Consider the following 8987-nt stretch of genomic DNA (forward strand, 5'->3'; position numbering starts at 1 on the left):
ACAGCCATGTTACTGAGAGCACTCTTGTAACATTATAAGTTATTCCAATACAATGTCACTGAAACACAGCAAATAATGTTTTAGTGTCTTTAGTTACAGGCCACACAAGTGCAAAAGGCTTGCGTACTCTTCCAAGTATCTATAAATTGATAGTGCAGTTCAGGTTGAGGCATGCTATTTTAAGGGCTCCCTGTTGAACCCCCAGGGCACTTCAGTTTCCCAAATCACTGGTTCTCAAACTTTTCCCAGTGTACTCCTTCCTGCCTACAAGCAAGGATATGTTCTCTCTCTCCCATAAAAACAGTTGAGAACTGATCCTTGGCAGCAGTTTCTACACCAGCATTCTGCAGGGCTTCCAGTCCTAAAACCTGACTTAAAGCATTCCCAAAAAGATGCAATCTGGGCAGAGGCACCACTGGGAAACATGACCACACTGAAAAATACAGCTCTGTTCCCAGTCTCTGCACTACCTGGAGCTGTGATGAGAAGTTTCAGTCTTCCTGGTCCCATTCTTCCACCAGCTATAACCTCTGCACTTCCCATATTCTCCTCCCAGAAACAAAAAGCAACCTTCTGTCCTACAGTGTAAGCAATACTGTCTTATGTGGGCTTCCTTATTCAAATATGACTGTCCACATAATCCTCAAATTTTCTCTGCCACTTATTTTCATGATTCAAAGTCATGCAAAACCAAGAGGCCACATAATCTGATGCCAACAAACTAAAAGTCCAAGCTGCATCCTCTTTTTTTCTTTTTTCTCCTTTACTGAATCAGTAGCAGCAGGCTTGTTCTGTTAAAAAGTTTGGTGGCAGGGTCTCACATGCCTTCCTTATCAACAAGTTGCATTTCAAACTTCTTGCTTTAAAGTCAAGAAAGAAAGAATCAGAAAGAACTTCATACTGTTTTCCAGGTTGCTGGCACAGTCACTGAAAACATTTTGTCCTGTAAATTAGCAATGCTGCAGAAGAAAACCCTGGTATGAGCTCTGTGAGGACAACAGGAATAGGCCTGAGTCACTAAATGAGCAGCTACCAAATCCAGACAATATCTTCTTGTCAATGTGTATGATTGCAATTATAATCATGCTCTAAATATGAACACATCAAAAGCACTGTGACCTTTCTACTATGAAATTACTTTGAAATATTTCAGGGCATTTTGGTTTTAAAGCTAACTCACATTCTGCCTCAAAAGGCTGCTTGTAAGTGAAAAAAAAAACAACAAACCTAGGCTTCTTTAGAACAGGATGAAAACACAAAAGTTTGCTGCCTTGAAAACTAGATAGATCTGAGTGTTTGGGATACCTCCCCTTTGCTAAACTTAGCCCTTCTGTGACCCTCAGGGAGGAATGCAAGACCTGTCTACGTTATCGAGTTTATAAGGATTACACTTTAGCATAAACAACAGATCATTTCTGAACTTCACTCTAAAAGTCAAATTCCTGACCATTTCTCAATGCCACTCTTCTGCGTTCCTCTCTCTTCTTCCCCCCTTTTTTCTTCATGTTTGGTGAATGTGGGACTATTAGATTCCTGACCACAAAAGAAATTACTTCTCCCGCTTACTAAAAACTTGCCACTCAAACTGCTGACAAATCCTCCCACATTTTTCCACCTTTAAGTCTGAGTACATCAGTACACTTTCCTGAATATTTCCCATATTGCTCATTAAAATAATTGGGGCTTATGCATGTTTAGCAGGAGGAAAATAAAACTCACCAAGAAATACTTTCTTTCTCAAATATATTAATTAAAATATAGTTTGTTTGTTCTATGTGTTTCAGCATTTAAATTATATTTAAGAATCAGAATGATGCAGACTTACAATTTAAACAACCATACTGATAGCTCCTGTATAGGACTTGTGGCAACAAAAACTAGCATTAAGACTATTATTTGCTGAAGATTTCTTTTTTTGGGCCACAGCTTTTCAAATTCAGACTCATTGGTTGAAGTGAGGGAAAAATCCCTTTAGCTATTTTTGTTACAGGAAAATACTACTTCACTACTGGCTCGGGTTGGGGGAGGGGGGACGATGAACCAGAATCTCCTGATTTGTCCCGTAGATCATCCTTCAAGACGAAGAGCATCTTTGCTAATTATAGAAAAAAGAAAAATTAAACTAGGAGCAGTAGAAAAACTGTTTCTCAGCATGCTCAGTGGGCATTAGCTGCGATTTCAGCAGCTTAGCAAGTCCCACCCCTGCGTGAGCTCAGCGGGGAGGCCTGGAGCACTGCACATTCTCCCTGCTCAGCAGGGACAGGGGCTGCAGCTCGACTGATTTGCTACAGGAATACTGGAAAATTGCCACCAAAATAGCAAATCCTGTGGAAAAAAAACAAAACCCTAACCAAGATCCCCCAAGCAACTTCAATAAGGAATTAAAAGGAAAAAGTGGAAAAGAAATCCCAGCTCCTATGGTCCTATGGTTTCAAAATGCTGAACTCTTGCTGCATTATGGTCTGGGGCTTTTTCCATGATCAAAATAAGCAAAAGGTTTAGGTTAAGCCAGATTTATGCAAACCCATCCCTAACAATGCAAGTGCAAACTTACTGTGCACTAACTCTTGCCACAAGTCAGTCATGGGAGCCAAAGACTGGCTGTAGAATCTGTAAAAGCTGTAATATCCATAGATATTTTTCTTTGAATTTGGAAGAGGAAAAAAAAACTAAATAGACAAGTAAAATACAACAACATTTTTATTTTAAAATCAAATAGCAGCTTAAGTTTCATAAGGGCAACTGAGACTTAGCTCACATGCTATACACTTAAGCACATTTAACATTTCAACTCAAGCACTGCTACTACATCTTGTACACATAAAGAACACTTTGCCTATTGCAATCTTTCCCATATACTGCACACAACACGGCATTTCACTGGCAAAATTTCAGAGTTACACACACAAGCAGCACCAGAGTAAAAATACAAATGTGCTTTTGTAATACAGCAATAATGTCATGAGAACAATGATTTTTGAATTTTCAAACCTCTGAACAGTCATTATGTTTGTTTTAATATTGCCAGAATAGATAGAAACATTTTTATCTCATCACATCATTCAACACAAGTTTGTAAAAGTCTGATCATCCAAAATAGGAGAAAGCATAGACTGGACAAATGAATAAATTACTTGTCTAGGACATCACACATTTAGCTCTCCCTTGCACACTTGTCACCTGGAACTTTGCATTAAAAATGTGGCTTTTTTACTTCAAGGATAATTTGGAAAACTTAAATCAATGATTGCTGGTTGGGTTTTTTCCCTCCAGAAGAAAAGAGTTTAACTTTTTCATGTTTTGAGATTCCAGTTCAATGCCATCCCATTCCTTTATTTTTTCAACTTTGATGTATTAGTTTTAAAATAAAATCTCGCGGTAACTGAGGCTCTTTCTAAAAAGTGATTTAAATGTACATGGGATTTCATCACCCCACCTTGCAGTAGGGAAGTATCAGACAACATCAGCTAAGGAATATTACTTTCAGGTCACTTGGGATTTGACAGTAAAATGAAGAGCCAGGGCCTTGTCAAAGCGGTGCCAGTTATCCAACAGAATGTGAGGCAATGGACCAATTCCCCATTATAACCTACAGAGAGACTGTAAACAACCTACAGAGAGACTGTAAACAAAGACTAAGGGGCCATGAAGATCACTTTCTGTATTTCATTAAAACAACTAACAGTTTTCATATTCACAAAATTAAGAGTTCAGTACTGGTATCATGTCACTCCAGGTTAGGCAATGGATGACACCTCCAGCCCCAGAGACAGATGTGTTTTATGGGGGTTAAAAGTTCCTCACCCCTCCTTGTGAGGCAATTTGGGTGCTGCAGATCCCCAAATATAAAAGCTACTCAGAATTTGGCATCTACCACATGATTGCTGCCAGTCAATCGGATTTAAGGGCATATCTTAATCTCTCTCACGTTATTCTGGTCCTGGAATTTTCTTGCTTCAAGCTCATAGTAATTCTGAGTTGGGTAACTCAGGCCAGGGCAAGGGGCTCCCCATGATAGGTGTTAGTTTACAAAGATGGCAGTGTTTTCTAATGCTAATGTATTCCCATGCTGCATACCTCAACTAACAGTTTCATCTCTAACAAACGCACTGGAATATGCTGATAGCTCCAACTCGACAGCACAATATCATACAGACAGGGGCCAGTGCCAAATGGTTAGTTAAGCAGATAAGAAAGGCACTCATTCTTCCTTTGAAGGAAAAAAAAAAAAAAGGAAGCTATTGCAGTCAGGCAGACAGAGTGTGGATGGGAGCTGGCAGATTCCACAATACAGAGTCACGTCAAAAATGGCCTCCTGCAAACTGTTCCTTCGAGCATTTGAGTCAATCGAAAGGGAGGAATCTTTTCCCAGTTAGCCACAGGAGTTTTACCTCCCTATTCCACAGCAGAGCAACATTTCCTATGCATTTTGACATACAAGCATGAAAGAAGCTCAGAGAATAAATTGTATTCTGCAGCAGAGGGAAACTCCTCTCCCCAGTTTGTTTCCAGTCCCAAAGTTGAGCTGGGACTTTATTTTGACAGTTCCCTGGTCTGTGAATGGAAAATCCCTCCTCAGCACTAGCAGGCTGGTGTCTGCTGCACACACCCACTGCACACAGCAGAAATTCCAGTCAATAAGGCAAGTGGGGCCCAGGCGCTGGAAGGGGAGGAAGGAGACATACAAACAATAAGAAAAGCATCTGGCTCTGTTACTGGCTGGGAAGGAGACTGGAGTTCAAAAAAGACACAACTGCAGCCTTCACTTCACAGGAAGATCATATCAATTCTTGCTGCCCTACTTTTCACACAGACCAAAATATGTGGAAAGGGTAACTTGGGGCTTCCAACCCACACTTTAATGCAATTCCATTAACTCAAGATTGGTGATGAAACCCACCATGGACCTTTTTGTCCCACAGGACCAAAACATACCCCTGTTCCTGCTTTAGGCCTGTGGAAACAGCCCAAAAAGTAAAGTCCTTTGCTGAACATGAGCCAGCCATCCCTATACCACCACACTAATGGAGGCTGCTCTGCTGTCCTTCCCTGGAGATAGCAGCCAAGTCTAGTGAAGCTTCTCTCATAGCAACCAGAGCTCCAGAGCCAACAGCAGCTGCTGTCACTGCCTTCAACGCTTACCCACAGGATCCAGAGCACAGCAACACCCTCCTCCCTGCACCTCTACAGCAAAAAAAAAGCCCTGAATGCTGGCAACAAGATGACTTCCTGGGTCAACCACAAGAAGCAAAAAAAACCCCCAATCCTAGTATTTCCTATACAAGTGAAAAAAGGAATCTCTGAATATTGAATAAAATAAAAAATTCCTTTTTTGGATTTAGATTCTGGCAGCAACACCCAGTCAGGGTGGGGGCAACTGCCTGAAATCCATAATGTACTAGCACACCATCAGACACCAACATCAAGTTCTTCCCTCACCCAAGGAGAGGGATTCGCCCCCGCCGTACCCCAAACGCTCTCATTACATCATGGCCCGAGCCCGCAGCAGCCATAGGAGCCGTGCAGCACCCCGTGACCTCTCCAGCCCCGCAGAACACCCTCCACCCCCCAAGAGCAAACCCAGGATCTCAGCTGGTGTCAGAGGAACAGGAGGACACGGCCGGGAAGGGGCTGCGAACCCCCCCTCGCTGCTACACCCATTTCCCCGCTCCCACAGGGCCACACGCGGCCTCGCCTCTCTCCCTCCCCCGGGACGGCGAGACACTGCCCGGCGCCTCTTCCCCACCCGGCCCGGCGGTGAACTCCGGTCACCGGCACCCAAGGACGAGCCGCCGGTCGACAGTGACCTTGCCGGTGCCGTCGGGGGTCGGAGCGGGGCCGGGGCGCGGGCAGCGCGGCGGGGAACCCCCCCATGCGGCGGCGGTGGCCGCGGTGACGGGCGAGAAAATGCGGGAGGATCCGCGCTGCAGCCGCCGGCGCCGGGAGCGGGGGTTACGGAGGAAGGCGCCGCACGGGCACCATGAGAAAGCAGAAAATGCAGGTCAAACACCGCCTCCCCCGAGGCCTGGAGGGGCCGGCGGTTCGGGGCGGGCAGCCACGGCCCGAAGGCTGCCCCGAGCCGGACAACGACCCCCGCGGCCCCTCGGGACAATGCGGGGACACGGGGGCGAGGAAAAAGCCGGGCTGCAGCGGGGCTTTCCCCGGCGCTCGTCCTCACCGACAAAGCCCCGCGGCCGCTCCAGCCCCAACTCCGGCCCTGGCACTGCAGCGGCCGCCAGCGTCCCGAGCCCGCGCACCGCCGGGCCCGCCATGATGCCCGCACACCGCGCCGGACCGGGTCAGCTCGGGCCGGGCCTCAGGGAGCTCGGCGGGGCGCTGCCGACCGGGCTGCCAAGGCAGGACAGAGCAGAGCGTCAGACCGCGGGCCGCGCCAGAAGCCCCCACGGCCGTCCTCCCAGCCGCCCGCCCCAGCGTTCCCTACCGCCGCCGGGTACGGCCGGTTCTCACTTGCCCGCGCCTACCTGGCCGGCCCGTTCCCCGGGCCCCTGCGCGGCACCAGGCCCGGCTCGGCGCCACGGCGTGTTCCGGGCAGCCGGCGAGAGCGAGCGCTCGGCCGCGGCAGCGGCGGCCCCTCCCCCGGCGGCGGCGGCGGCGGCTTCTCCCCGGGCCGGGCGGAAACGGCACTGGGTACACGGGGATCCCCGGCGCCGGCGCCAGGGGCGCCCCGGGCACGCCCACCCCGCTCCCCGTTGGCTGTCACGCCGCCGCGTCCCGCCCCGCCGGGGCGCCCGCCGCCGCCACCGCCCCGCCCTCCCGCCTTCGCCATTAGAGACCTCGCCTGGCGGCCCCGCCCTTGCTGCCGCCTCATTGGGCTCCACGCGGCCGCCCCGCCGCGCACCCCACGGTCGCCGCGCCCCATTGGCGCGCGGCGCTGCCGCTCGGCGCCGAGAAGAGGGGGGCGGCCGCCAGCAGCGTCGACGCGCTGCGGGGCGGGTGGGCTGCGGCAGCCTCCGCCGGGCGAGCCGCGCTACGTGCCGAGGGGCGGGGCCGGCGGGACGCGATTGCTCGGCGCGGGGCGACTCCCGCGTCGGGACACGTGGCAGAACGAAGGGGCGGTGCGGGGGGCGGCCGGGAGGTTTGGGCGGAGGGGGGGCCCAGGGCGCCTGCGCGGCGACGCGCGCGAGGGGCCTGCTGCGCGGCACGTCCGCGCGCGCGAGCTTGGGGGGGGGGGGCTGGGCCGGGGGTCCCGTCACGGGGCTGAGACCGCCCCTCCTCGGGCCGGGCCGGCGGGACCAGCGCACCCACAGCTGGCCGGTCCCCGTCCCTGGAGCCCCGAACAAAGGCCGCGGGGCAGTGAGGCGGAGGGACAGCCCCTTCGCGGTAGGAGGGGCGGGAGAGCCGGGCAGGAGGGGCCCCGCGGCTCTCGGTGCCCGCGCTCGGCTGAGGGCCTCCGCCCGGTTCCGGTGCTCCGTACGGCGGCTGCTCGTAGTGAGCGATGCGTGCGGTCCGCAGCTCTGCAGGGACGCGGGAGGAATGGAGCGGACCCCGGGCGCGGACGGAGCCTCAGGCTCACGCAGGGGGCCGTGCAGCCGCCGCCCCGCTCGGGGGTCGCTCGGCAGAGGCGGCGCACGGGGAGTTGTGGGCGGGCAGTCGGCCCCCGCCGCGGTAGCTGGCCCGGCCCCGCGGGAGGGCGGTGCGGCCGCTGCGGCGCGTCCCGCGGAGCCGCGAGGCGGGGACAGCCGGCTCGGGTCACGGCGCGGCGATCCAGGCGTGCTGCAGGCTCTGCGCGGCGCTGGCGCGGCGCTCCGGCGCGTAGTGCAGCGCGGGCAGCAGGAAGGCGGCGAAGGCGGCCGCGTCCCGCGCTGTCCAGCCGTGCCGGTCCGCCAGGATGCCGGGGAGGCTGCGGGGGAAGAGCCGGGAGAGCCGCAGGAGCGCCCCTGGCAGAAACAGCGTGGGCACAGCGCCTCAGTCACACCTGCACGGCTGAGGCTGCTGCGCCTCGCCTCAGAATTAACTCAAAGCAGCCTGAAAGATCTTAGCCTTCTTGGAATTGCTTTGTAAGGTCCACCTGCGGTGCCCCTTGCAGGTTTAGCTCTCGGGGGTTTCTCAGGAACCACCTTTCCAAGCTAATGTTTGGAGTCTGCATGTTCCGAGTCCTTTTCTTAGCTGAGAATGTGCCAAGAGTACACAAAGTGTTCCCAGAAAAACCATGCCAGAGCCATTGCTGCTTGTACCTGTGGCCTGCCCACGGTCACCCAGATGCATCATGCTATTTCAGTGTCAGAGCTCGCAAGACACTCCTGTTGAATTTGTTATGGGCCAGCCAGCTCTGTGGGGCTCAGCAGAGTGTATGGTTGAGCGAGAAGCAACCCTTGTCCTGGAGAGTGCATGGTGTAAATACAGTGATTCAAGTTAGGCATGTATGGTCAGGCCAGGTTGGTTCACAGGGAGAGTGAATGTAGAACTAATTTTGACTCATTTCTTTTAAACACCTTAGAAGACGTAAGTGCGAGCAAAGGATGTGGGTGTGCAGGGAGGTGCTTGTTAAATTCATTCCAGCATGGGACCAGTACTAAGCACTGAATGAACTGTGGGTGGGTAGGTAAGCATGGGAGCAGAGAAGGATGATAGGCCAGATTGCAGAAGGGTGGAGTCATGTGATGCCTTGTGGTCAAAGAAGGGTTTCAAGACTCATGAGTCAAAGGGAAAGGAACTGGGGAGAATAAAACAGAAGAGATGTTACAGTTGGGTCAGAAGACTAAATATAGCAGCCTCATTGGAAGGATATGAGTGCCCCATTCCTGGTCATCATTGTTTTCTGCCAGCGAATGGGTGAAATTCAGCCTGTTACAAACTCCTCAGCCTTCCTGGCATGGAGCTGTTTCCTGTCTGTATTTCCATTTTCTCCAAATCCAGAGGAGAAAGAATGGAAATGCTTTCCCTGTTAGGCATTTGCTATAACCATCTTTCAGGATTTTGCATTCATCCTTGGAATACTCATGGACTGCAAGGATAGGCAAGGCAGG

General features: G+C 51.9%; 1 protein-coding gene across 2 annotated transcripts in view; it reads right to left on the reverse strand.

Moving 5' to 3' along the window:
• The window catches only part of SETD5 (SET domain containing 5), a 66179-nt gene extending 59104 nt beyond the window's left edge, over positions 1 to 7075 (reverse strand). The window contains exon 1 of one of the 2 annotated variants that reach the window (XM_086846024.1): positions 6795 to 7075. The gene's annotated coding sequence lies outside the window, so the exon portion shown is untranslated. Of the gene's footprint in view, positions 1 to 6482; positions 6647 to 6794 lie in introns of those variants that run through there. The other variant, XM_086846021.1, reaches the window with a different exon arrangement.
• Positions 7076 to 8987: the final 1912 nt, after the last annotated feature.

The sequence above is a fragment of the Cyanistes caeruleus genome, chromosome 11 (assembly GCF_971803275.1).
Source record: "Cyanistes caeruleus chromosome 11, bCyaCae1.hap1.1, whole genome shotgun sequence".
In the NCBI taxonomy this organism is placed as follows: Eukaryota; Metazoa; Chordata; class Aves; order Passeriformes; family Paridae; genus Cyanistes; species Cyanistes caeruleus.